This window comes from Triticum urartu, chromosome 6 (assembly GCF_003073215.2).
Source record: "Triticum urartu cultivar G1812 chromosome 6, Tu2.1, whole genome shotgun sequence".
In the NCBI taxonomy this organism is placed as follows: Eukaryota; Viridiplantae; Streptophyta; class Magnoliopsida; order Poales; family Poaceae; genus Triticum; species Triticum urartu.
The window spans coordinates 558,598,897-558,610,222 of record NC_053027.1 but is presented as its reverse complement, the minus strand read 5'-3'; the positions used below and the strand labels follow the sequence as shown (position 1 = coordinate 558,610,222).

At 47.1% G+C, this 11,326-nt stretch overlaps 1 long non-coding RNA gene across 1 annotated transcript; it reads left to right on the top strand.

The window, feature by feature from the left end:
• Positions 1–4,764: 4,764 nt before the first annotated feature.
• LOC125512985 lies at positions 4,765–9,092 on the top strand. The gene is made up of 4 exons (XR_007285627.1): positions 4,765–5,145; positions 6,292–6,339; positions 7,020–7,089; positions 8,532–9,092. It is a non-coding gene; the product is annotated as an uncharacterized LOC125512985 (long non-coding RNA).
• Positions 9,093–11,326: the final 2,234 nt, after the last annotated feature.

Genomic DNA, 11,326 nt, shown 5'->3' with positions numbered 1-11,326 from the left:
GCATCTAGGAGATGACATAGAGATTTGTAAAGCACACACGGATCTGAAAGGTTCAGACCCGTTGACTATAACCTCTCTCACAAGCATAACATGATCAAACCCAGAACTCATCGAGTGTTAATCACATGGTAAATGTGAACTAGATTATTTACTCTAGTAAACTCTTTGGGTGTTAGTCACATGGGGATGTGACCTTGAGTGTTAATCACATATCGATGTGAACTAGATTATTGACTCTAGTGCAAGTGGGAGACTGTTGGAAATATTCCCTAGAGGCAATAATAAATTGATTATTATTATATTTCCTTGTTCATGATAATCGTTTATTATCCATGCTAGAATTGTATTGATAGGAAACTCAGATACATGTGTGGATACATAGACAACACCATGTCCCTAGTAAGCCTCTAGTTGACTAGCTCGTTGATCAATAGATGGTCACGGTTTCCTGACCATGGACATTAGATGTCGTTGATAACGAGATCACATCATTAGGAGAATAATGTGATGGACAAGACCCAATCCTAAGCATAGCACTAGATCGTGTAGTTCGTATGCTAAAGCTTTTCTAATGTCAAGTATCATTTCCTTAGACCATGAGATTGTGCAACTCCCGGATACCGTAGGAGTGCTTTGGGTGTGCCAAACGTCACAACGTAACTGGGTGGCTATAAAGGTACACTACAGGTATCTCCGAAAGTGTCTGTTGGGTTGGCACGAATCGAGACTGGGATTTGTCACTCCGTGTGACGGAGAGGTGTCTCTGGGCCCACTCGGTAGGACATCATCATAATGTGCACAATGTGATCAAGGAGTTGATCACGGGATGATGTGTTATGGAACGAGTAAAGAGACTTGCCGGTAACGAGATTGAACAAGGTATCGGGATACCGACGATCGAATCTCGGGCAAGTATCGTACCGATAGACAAAGGGAATTGTATACGGAATTGATTAAGTCCTTGACATCGTGGTTCATCCGATGAGATCATCGTGGAACATGTGGGAGCCAACATGGGTATCCAGATCCCGCTGTTGGTTATTGACCGGAGAACGTCTCGGTCATGTCTGCATGTCTCCCGAACCCGTAGGGTCTACACACTTAAGGTTCGATGACGCTAGGGTTATAAAGGAAGTTAGTATGTGGTTACCGAATGTTGTTCGGAGTCCCGGATGAGATCCCGGACGTCACGAGGAGTTCCGGAATGGTCCGGAGGTAAAGATTTATATATGGGAAGTCCTGTTTTGGTCATCGAAAAAGTTTTGGGTTTTATCGGTAACGTACCGGGACCACCAGGAGGGTCCCGGGGGTCCACCAAGTAGGGCCACCAGCCCCGGAGGGCCACATGGGCTGTAGGGAGTGCTCCTTGGCCTACATGGGCCAAGGGCACCAGCCCCAAGAGGCCCATGCGCCTAGGGTTACAAGAAGGGAAGAGTCCCACAAGGGGAAGGCACCCCCTAGGTGCCTTGGGGAGGAGGGATTCCTCCCTTGGCCGCCGCCCCCCCTAGGAGATTGGATCTCCTAGGGCCGGCGCCCCCCCTTGGCCCCCCTATATATAGTGGGGGAGATGGAGGACTTCTTACCTTTTGCCTTTGGTGCAACCCTTCCCCTCTCCCAAGTCCTTCTCCTCTCCCGTGGTGCTTGGCGAAGCCCTGCAGGATTGCCACGCTCCTCCACCACCACCACGCCGTTGTGCTGCTGCTGGATGGAGTCTTCCTCAACCTCTCCCTCTCTCCTTGCTGGATCAAGGCATGGGAGACGTCACCGGGCTGTACGTGTGTTGAACGCGGAGGTGCCGTCCGTTCGGCACTAGGATCATCGGTGATTTGAATCACGACGAGTACGACTCCATCAACCCCGTTCACTTGAACGCTTCCGCTTAGCGATCTACAAGGGTATGTAGATGCACTCTCCTTCCCCTCGTTGCTGGTTTCTCCATAGATAGATCTTGGTGACACGTAGGAAAATTTTGAATTTCTGCTACGTTCCCCAACAGGTTCGATTTCAACAGAAACAAAAGCAATCCCAAGGAACCAGGGAGAATGCTCGCGGCTCCGAGCACCTTAAACTCACCCTAGCATTAGCTCTACTCTAGTTGGCCACCCAGGAGGTCTGCTAACCGACAAGGCATTTAATGCAAAGCATGTCGAACTCTCTTGGGGTTATGTGTGCAACCAACACATTTAATGGAATGCTTGCGAGCCTACAGTGGCCCATGTTCCTTGGGGGCAGATGCTGAAGATAAACATGCTGGCTCACATTGCCCCAGGCATAGGGTATGTTGTCTACCAAGATGTGATGGCGGTGCCTCACACTTTTGACTTCGGTCGCGCCGAAGTCGACGTCTCCACACCAACTCTCTACTCCTATCCAGTGGGACCAGATGAGCAGTTGAGGGAAAGGCAGCGCGCTTCTCCAGGGAACCGCCCTCACTTGCCATCCACTAGCGTGGCGACACTGACAAACCTGCATGGATCACGTAGGTTGCATGATCTAGATTCAATGTATCCCTTGCATTAATGGCATTAATGAGAGACCATTGTGGTGCCCCTAGTCCTATATAAGGGGAGGACCGAGGCCATGCTTTCTTTCTAGATACTCCCTCTTTCCATCTATATAGGGCCTAATGCGTTTTTCGATGCTAACTTTGACCAAATATTAGAGCAATGATATATGACATGCAACTTACACAAAGCACACCGTTAAATTCGTCAGTGAAAGGTTCTTTCAATGATATAATTTTCACATTGTGCATGTCATGTACTATTAATCTTGTCAATAGTCAAAGGCGGTCTTAAAAATCTCATTACGCCCTATATAGATGGAAGGAGGGAGTAGTTTGGATGAGGAGAAGGAAAAGGGAGGAACAAGAAAGAGGATAAAACACCCAACACTTACACACACACACACAGAGAGAGAGAGAGAGTGCTGAAAACCATCATATCCCTCGGTAGGGCAGTGAGCATAATGGAAGTACCAGAGGGGAGTTCAGATGGGGAGTTTACCAAGGTTCGGGCCCTCTTGGTGAGGTAATACCCTATGTCATGCATTACTTTTAGTTGAAGTGGGAGCACCTCATGCATGGGGGTTACATGAGGATGATTTGATGAGTATCAGGAGTTCAGTTTGATGGAGTAGATGCCTTAAGTTACCCCTAGCCTCGCCTTACAAAGGTGATGGGAGCTAAGGTTTACAGGGTGCTCAACCGACCTCATGCGTGAAACTTTCCTGTTGTGAGCCAGACCCTTGGACCGCCTCCTAGAGTCGTACTACCGCCAGGCCCCATGGCCGGCTCAATATCAGGCTTCCGGGATGGTGGGCCAGCTTTATTGTACCGCTAGCCCCCGATCTTGTCTAGACTTGGAGTCTTGCGTCTTCAAGAACGAAACCCAGGCGAGCTCCTTCCGTATCGGCCATTAGAGCAGTCCGGACTTGGGTGCCAGCTTCAAGAATCTCTAGGGTTTCCAAGCATGCGGCCTCAAGATGCTCAGATCCGGGACCTCATGACCTTCGTTCATGTGGGCTATGTTTTCGTGCCTTTGCAACTTGCATTTTTTAACTCCATGAGGTCGTGGAGGTGAGGGTGTCTAGGGTGCCGAGGCAGAGGACATCGGCGCACATGCAGAGAGATGGTTTCGACTACTCTCTAGAGTAGGCATCTGTCCAACAGGATTCTTGTGCACTTTTTTTTTGCGAGGAGGGATATTCTTGTGCACTACAACAATGAGGACACCCCTGAGGAATTTGAGTGTGTGTTTCCCAGCGAAAGGAACAGGACATTTGGCCAAATGATTGATTTGCTGGGCTAGGACAAAGGCTGATTTTTCTCCAGTTGTGGTCATCGGGCCGGATCCGCCACAATGCATATGGCCACAACGCTCGACGCGGGATAAGCCGATGAAATCTGAAGCTCCCGCGGTGTCGGCTAAGGCGACGGCAGTGTGGCGAAGCTACCGTTGCCGAGGCACGTATCTACCTTAGAGTAATGCCGTTCTCGCTGCTAGTGCCGCCTACCTCCACCGAGTCATCGCCATGGATGGACTTTGCTGCCGCCATCGTCGGTCCTAGGTCAGAGAGAGCGCGGGGAGCGAAGAGAGTGAATGAGTGAGAAAGAAAGAGACCGACTGGGCAATATGGTTCTGACCAGACCAGTCATGGACTCATGGGCAAATGACCGTTAACGGCGCCGCCGTCTCCCCCCTAGCGCACTTGGCCTGACATGTGGGTCATTCATGTCAAAAAGGGTTTAAATTCTAAGCAACCAACCATTTGGGTTATTGGACCACTAAAGTGATAGGTATCAGTCACCATTCAAAAATCTGGTAGTGAAGTACTCCCTCTGTAACGAAATGCAAGAAATTTTTTGTGTGTGTGGCATGGACTCTAAAGACGTAAGTACTAGTTTTATGATATTTATTCAGAAAATTAGAAGGAATTCTTAATTCCCCCAAAAAAAACGTCGATTACAGATCAAGCCATGGGATAGGCGATGCGCACCTGAGAAACCTTTTTTTTTGAGAATATTTTCTCTTTTTTTTTTTTGAGAATCACGCACCTGAGAAACCTGGCTAGTGGAGAAGAGACGAGGAGCAGGTGCCCTGCTGTTGTCCGGTGCGTGAACCCACCGAAGGACTCGTCGAATCCGGCTCATGTCACGTACCGAGACCGTGTCGACCGGTCGGCCAAACGTGCGCTGGGGCGCGGCGCTAACAAGCGCGCGGGCGCTATTCTGGTTCTCCGAGCGGCCGCACGCGAGCAGTTGGATCGCAGGGGGACCGTGGGGACAGTCGACCGGTGGGCCGCTCTCCCCAATTTCCGCTGTCTTCCCACCTACGCCTCCCTCCACCGCCTCCGCCGGCGGCAGATGAAGCCCCGGCCTCCCTATCGCCGGAGGCCGTCCTTCCCCCTCCCCCCGCGGGAGCACCCCGAGGCCGAACCCAAAGCTAAGTGACCTCCACACAAGTACATGACGCATACCTCCCTCTCTCTGAGCTGAGCGAGCCACACGGTGGTGATTTTTTTTCTTGCTGGAATTGCTGCTGGGCGACCGCTACGAGGGCGCCGGACATCGGATCCGGCATTTCCTGCGTCGCCCGCCGCGTGCGCCGCCGGGGCCGTCAAGTACACCGACCGCGGGGAGAGAAGGTAGGCTGCTAGTTTCCTCCTCCACCCCTGTATCACTCTTCGCAACATGGCTGACCAAGCATCGAATGAAATAGTTTATGATGAAAGAATGGCATCAGGATTTATCACATTGTTGCAACAATGATGCGAATTGTAGACTAGACTGTAATTTGCTGATTACTTCATAGTATGGCTTTTCTCTGTAAAAAATTTTTGATAGGTTTTCTGTGCAATATTTTATCTTGTGATTAAGTATACTTATACTATTAACACTTGTTAAGTTATAAGGCGGGTGTTAAAGATCCTAATGACAGCTATAAGTTGCCTCGCAATGCTGTTAAATATCCTACCAGTACTTCATTTTTACTGCCAATATCATAGCAATAGTTGCCTTAAACCTGTGTTAAGTATCCTACAGAACTACTATGTTGCTCTAAACAGTGTTAAATATCATAATAGTACCCGTAACCGTAAGCTGCCTGGCTTAAACTAGTGTCAAATATCCTAACATTATTGATAAGCTGACTTTTGGTTAATACGAGTTAGTGGTTTATAATTCCTTATTGTTGCTGTTGTGATTTACAATGATCTACCAATGTAAATTAAATAACACTGATATCTAGGCTTCCAGATTTTTGGTAATGACTTGGGATGTGTTTGGTTGGAGAGATAAATAAAGATGGGTTGGGATCATTCCGACTTTATGGATTGGATGATCCAGTTTGAGGTTTGGTTCGAGGGGCATAGATGATTGGGATGGGCCAATTGGAATGTTTGATCGATTAATGAACATGACCAGATATACTAGTAGGTTAGAATTGACCACTATTTTGGAAACAAGTTGGTCCAAAACTTGGTAATTTGTGTGTAATTGGTTAGCTGTATATAGTTTTTGCAGCTCGTGCTTCCCTTTGCAAGTCGCTTCTATCTGCTTCTCTGGGATTGTGATAACATACAAGTAGTATGTAATCTTAGGTTGTTAGTACACTTCCGTTTGTCGTTATTCTTTGTAGATTTTATTTATATCTGTATTATTATACATCATACTTTGCTGTTTGACTAGAACAAAATAAGTTGATCTTAGAATAGTTGGAGCATTTTGTTTTTATAATTTTCACAACAGTGCGTGCTTGCATGTAATAAACCTACTGTATGGATTGTATTCAGGGAGGACTTTGGAACTGATGGATGTGGAGGGTATTTTGATAAATATCGGTATGTTGTACTAAATAACAACTTTTGCAAAGAAGTTCTGATTTTGGGTGCATTTTATTGCAAGCACATATGCTTTAAGCTGGAACTATGGAACTATCGTGTAAAATACCACTTCTGCAGTTTTGTAAAATTAAATGGTGCACGACTGGTCCTAATAAATATTTTGTTCATGTACAGTTGTGTATTTCATAATGCTCTAGTGGCCCATTTCTTGAATGGAACACCTACGTTTTTTTGGAACAACATCCATCCGTATGCATTAGCCTATCCTATTTATTAACAGATGTAAGACACAACCTTGCTGCGTCTGGTGTTTATATTATGTACCGTTATTCCTCTTGTAGAGATTTAAGTATCTGACCTCAAATTTGTTGCTACAGTATCATTCAAGATATCATTCATAACCATTTGCTGCAGGTACATATAGTCCTGATATGAACCTATAGTAGCAATTATTTACTGTGGGAACTTCCCCTCAAAAAATAATTTTAATTTCCCAATATTTTGCTCGCAGTCATTCAGAATGGTTAGCGGCTTAGCGCTCTATAGCATCATGGTTCTCATTTTAGCCTTTTGGGCAGCACGGAGCAGCTATATGTCATACATTAGAATTCTCGACAGAATACTGCATTTTTCAGGAATTAATAGTCCTGTTTATTGACTATCGATCTTATCTGCAGGTCTTCTGTTTGGTAGACACATGGAAAAGCCTGTCTCTCTTGGTCCTGACTCCAGAGAGTTTGCAGCATTGTAAGTGGCTGAGATCATAACCGTAGTTCTTGGTCCACCTGCTCGTTACGAATATAAACTCCAAGTCCTGTACTCCTGTAGGCATTGTGGTGACATTAGCCAACATGAAGTGTGTGCTGCTCTCTGCATTTGTGTTAACCATATAGCTGACTTGAGAAGTAACTTGTTGTTGGTACTCCGTTTGTAGAAGTGGATTAGATAGTATAGCAATAGGCTTTATATTATGATGAACCATAGGTCAGCTCTTGTTTATGTGCATGAACTGACACAAGTGCGATGATAGTCATGCAGTTGTTTGATAGTTTCTCTTGTTTCTGAGAAACTGAGCCCATTTTTGTGCTACGATTTGCTTATAATTTCCAAGCTTAGTGCAACCTGTGCACAAGCACCCATCAGGGTTCCTGCCATGGCAAAATGCTTCATCGTACAATAGTGAGGACTTACCCATCCAAGCATCATGTTCACAAGGCAAATGGTTTTGCTCCTGCTTTATCAATCTGGCCTGGATTGGGTATCTAGTTAGTTTTCGGTACAGCTTTATCTATTGATTAACACAAATCAGGTGAACTAAAATCATTGTGGTGTCACATTGTTATTGTATCTCATACTATTGTAGCGAGAATTCATCTCCAGAAATCCGATTTAGCTGTAGCATTACTTGATTCTTCAGTTTAGTGTCCAGAAGCTTGTAGACATGTAGCCCGGAAGTTCCCAAAAAGAATAAAGCATCATTTTAAGATCATTGTCCCAACATGGCTATTTGGTAAGTGCAAATTAAAAAATTCCCTGCAGTTCTCAAGGCCTTTTTTGCTTACATTATCACTTCTGGTTTAGATGCTTAATCCTAGTGCCACTTAAATTGATGCTTTGTTAGGACGATGATCTTAAAATGATGTACTGAAAGTGTAATCATGCTTCATTTGTGCACTGAAATAGAAGGACTGATCAAAAGCACTCAAGATGGAACTCTCATTTCATGTATATTGTTCTGTCTTTCTTTCTAGTTAGTAGTTAACTGCCATGCCACAATCTTTGTTTTCTGTACACACAGTATATTTATGTTCGCTGAAACATATGATCTCTAGACAAGTCCTTCCAGATATGAAAACATGATCTGTCTGAATTGTTCATGTATGCAAAACGGTTGGAGCTGTATTTTGTGTCCTTCTTGATTTATCTGTCTAGACCTTGAATAGAACACTTTAGGATTTCACTCTTCTGTATGCTGTGTGATGCTAGCGGGATAACTGCATGATGCTGGCAGAACACTATCTATACCAAGTTTTTATGGTCGTGGTGGTACTTCTCTGTGCACCGAACTTAAGTGTATGTAGTGTTGTTTCTTACTTTCTGCAATGTTTATTGAGAGAAGATTAATTCATACTATCCATATGCTTTAAACTGTCATTAATTTGCTCTTGTTTTCTCACAAAATTTTGCAGGTGATGACTAATGCACATTTCCTCCTCAATCTTTAGAACCATCTTTAGAGCTTCCTTCTCAAGCTTGTGAAGCCCTTTGCTTCCGCTTGGCGCACTTTTTAGAGATGCCCTTCAGCAGGCCTCTTGGATCCTGATCTGATGGGGTGTCTATCTGTGGCGGCGGTGCTCTAGTTCGTCGATCTTTGGCAGATAATATCGCAGCAATCCACATCGCCGGCCCCGATAGTTGGACCGCTGGATGCATTTGGTTGGAGAGAAACCGCCGGGGTTTCAAGAACAAAACGCTTCTCCCCCATGGCATATTTGACGAAGTGTATAGTCACTGCCCGGAATGGTAGCCTAAAGGGAGTATTCCCCTAGCGAGTTGAGTGTGTGGTGGTGTGCTTGAGGCTGCTAGCTTGTTGATGCGTGGAGCAGAACTTGTAAATTGAATATTTTTCTATCTTAATACATAGGCATGCAATCTTTATGCGTGTTATCCCAAAAAAAAAGACACATTTTCGAAGCTGTACAGCCTAGACACCGTCGAGATTGTCTCCAGCAAAACAGAATTTGACTTTATTATTGGCAATACTGTGTTTGGACTTTGGAGTAATGGATGATGATTTTGAATGCTCGATACACTACTTTCTTGAACATTTTGTGTTTGGAGCATTGCAAATATGGGCCAGTCTGGTCTGATCTGATTGACAGAAAAGACATAGCAGAGGCCAACCAGCCAGCCGGAAGTACTAGAATCAGCAGCAGTACTATCTCTCTCATTATGATTACACACATGCAAGCCAGGTAGTAAATGAAAGAATGAATGGATCTTGGGCTTCTCAGTAATAAAATGGGATGTGCTGATAGCTCAAGAGCAAAAGGAAACGAAGAATGATCAGGTCAAAACAAGTCTCACTGGACTGGGGGGCATTAAAGCCTCGAATTTAACAGTAGTAGTACTAGTTTCCATGTCGGGGGCATTTCTGCCACGAATGATTGATTGGGGGCATAAAAGCCTCGAATTTAGCAAGTCTGGGGGGCATTCCTGCCACGAATAGCAAGTGCATCAAACAAGACGAAACACCAAGCAAGACACCAGTTTGTGGGCATTACAGCCTGCCAAAACGAGCACAGACTCATTAATATTACTCACTGTCGAGTCTCGGCAAGCTACACTAGGGACTACTCCAGTACTACGGCGTGGAGAAAGATATCTTACCCTGAGTCCATCTGGAGCTGCCTGATCTTCTCAAACAGCTGCCGATCGATCTCCGCACGTTGGTTGTATCTGTCCCAAAGCCCGCCTGTCAGCTCGAACATCTCCTTGCGGAGCTCCGCGAGCCCGTCAGCGCCGCCGGTCGCCCTGCGAGCAGCATGCCAGGACGGTGGATCCATCGGTCAGGACTCAAGAAAGACGAAAAAAGGCATGCATTGCGCGAGCGCGAGGACGAGATGAAGGAGAGGTTAGTTCTAGTTCTTTACCCTGCGCCGCCGCCGGAGTTGGCCACGACGCCTCCGCTCGCCCCCCTGCAATGCAATTGTTCGCGTCAAGCAAGAAAAGGAAAGGCTTTTACTTTGATGCGACAAGGGAACAGGAGGAGTTGGATGGAGAAGGAAGGAAGGACGGGTTGGGTACTTACACTCCTCCCGAACCGGAAACGCCCCCGCCGGTCCCTGCCGCGCCTCGGCTCACGCTCCCCCTGTCACGCGGACGGACACGTTAGAATGAACGGCCCTTTGGCGACGAGACGGCACAACGGATCTTACCCCGAACCACAGTTAGACGCGCCTGTGTCCGCGCCACCGCCTCCGCCAGTCGCCGGCCCGCCTCCTCCTCCGCTGACGCCCCTGTCATGCACGCGGTCGTACGCGTTAGGAAAAACTTAGAATCGGCCCTTTGGCGTCGAGAGAGCACAAGAGGAGATGGGACGAGACAGACCTGGCCCCGCCGGAGTTGGCCGCTCCTCCTGTCGCTGGCCCGCTGCCTCCGCTGGTGTTCCCTGCCCCGGTGCCGGTCCCGGTCGTGGACACCCGGCGCGCGCCCCGCGCCCTGAACGAAGAAGATCACCGTGAGCAGAAGAAGAAGAGCAAGAAGAAGAAAAGGAAAGAGGGCAAGCAGCAGACGTACATGCCGATGCGCTTGACGACGTTCCGGAGCGAAGAAGCGGCGGCCATGGTTAGGGCAGAGGAGGTGCGGGTGTGGGTGGGGGTAGGTGGATGGATTGGGATGGGCGAGGGGAGAGGCTGGTGACTGTCTTTATACCAGCGGGGCACCGTCTCCTCTCAAATGATTTGCCTTTAGGTTTTTTTAATTCTATACAGCAAAGTTCCGCTGCTTTCTGTGTGCTTTCTCCATATACGGTTCAGTTTGGGGCAGCTCGCCTTGGATACCTCACCCGCCGCTCGAATCTGAAATCAAACAGTGGTCAAGCTCAAATTTTCGATTCCGTCCATCTCCCTCCTTTTCTTCTCTTTTGGCGGGATGCTAAGCCGCCCAAATTTCGGCTGCGATCCACTCATTTTTCAAACTTTTTTTCTCCACGAGTCGTCTCACGTACCGCGTCAATGGCGCTCCAACTTGTTACCGTGAACAGAATCATTCCATTGATAGGTGGAAAAGAGAGTATAAGGGCGGGGCGCTCCAACTTGAACACCCGTTCAGCGCAGGGCGCCGCCTCTTACGGACGCTCCTCATATCCAGCCCAAATCTGAAGTGGGTATGCGAGGTCCAAGCGTGTCCGGGCACGCCCGTCACGTCGGAGCAGACAACCCGACTCCACCTCAAGTTGCACCAAATTCCCTTACATCGACCT